The sequence below is a fragment of the Amaranthus tricolor genome, chromosome 1 (assembly GCF_026212465.1).
Source record: "Amaranthus tricolor cultivar Red isolate AtriRed21 chromosome 1, ASM2621246v1, whole genome shotgun sequence".
Classification (NCBI taxonomy): Eukaryota; Viridiplantae; Streptophyta; class Magnoliopsida; order Caryophyllales; family Amaranthaceae; genus Amaranthus; species Amaranthus tricolor.
The window spans coordinates 6913441-6915064 of NC_080047.1; positions in this window are offsets into that span (position 1 = coordinate 6913441).

The window sequence follows — 1624 nt, forward strand, 5'->3', positions numbered from 1 at the left end:
GACGGATCATGAACATACTTCCTCAACTGTGAAACATGGAACACATTATGAACTTTTGCTAAACTTGGAGGTAAAGCCAACTCATAAGAAACTTCCCCGACTCTCCTTAGGATCTCAAAAGGTCCAATAAATTTTGGACTCAACTTTCCTCGAACTCCAAAACGCTGGACACCCCTTGTAGGTGAAACCTTTAGGAAAACCTTGTCGCCAACCTCAAATTGCAACATCTTTCGACGATTATCAGCATAACTCTTTTGTCGGCTCTGTGCTGCTCTCATGTTCTGTTGAACAATCTTCAGAGCATCAATGGATTCCTGAATCACATCTGGACCTTCGGGAATGGTCCTATCCATCAAATCCCAACACAAAGGTACTCGACACTTCCTTCCATAAAGAGCTTCATACGGTGCCATCCTAATACTAGATTGGAAACTGTTGTTGTAGGCGAACTCCACCATTGGCAATTTATCTTCCCAAGAACCCTTAAAGTCCAACACACAACATCTCAAAAGATCCTCTAAAGTCTGAATAGTTCTCTCAGTCTGACCATCAGTCGCAGGATGAAAAGCAGTACTCAAGCACAACTTACTCCCAAAAGCTTCCTGCAACTTTTCCCAAAACCTCGATAAAAACTTCGGATCCCTATCCGAAACAATAGTCCTCGGAACACCATGAAGTCTGACAATCTCTCGGACATAGGTATCTGCTAATTGCTTGGCCCCCCAAGTATTCTTCATTGGCACAAATCTAGCGACCTTGGTCAATCTATCAACAATGACCCAAATAACATCATTCCCTCGTTGGGTCCTTGGCAGCCCTACCACAAAGTCCATAGAAATCGAGTCCCACTTCCAATCTGGGACAGGCAACGGTTGAAGCAACCCTGAACTCTTTTGTCTCTCGAACTTTACCCTCTGGCAGACTAGGCACTTAGACACAAAATTAGAGACATCTTTCCTTAGACCTTTCCACCAAAATATCTCTCTTATCTCCTCAATCATCTTATCTCGACCTGGATGCAAATGAAATAAACTTTGATGACCTTCCTTCAGAATCTCATTCTTCAATTCAAATTGATTTGGAACACACAATCTACCGTTCATCCTCAACTCTCCTCTTTCTCCTAACTCAAAAGCATCAGTCTCATTTTTCTCAACTCTATGGATCAACTCAACAATCTCTGGATCCTCAAGTTGTGCCTCAATTATACGATCAAACAAAGTGGGTTGTATAGTCATTGCTCCCAAATACTGACCAACCTCGTGTTGACTACAAATCTCTAATCTCAAACTCTGCATCTCACGATACAACTCCCATGGTACAGACATAATGGCATTCACAGACACTCTCGGTCTCCTACTTAAGGCATCAGCTACCTTATTCGCTTTTCCAGGGTGGTACACAATTTCAAGATCATAATCCTTAATAACCTCAAGCCACCGCCTTTGGCGCATGTTCAATTCTTTTTGGTTGAAGACATACCTCAAATTTTGATGATCAGTGTAGATCTTACACGGTAACCCATACAAATAATGTCTCCACAACTTCAAAGCAAAGATCACTGCAGCAAGTTCAATGTCATGCACGGGGTAATTCACCTCATGTGGCCTTAACTGCCTCGATG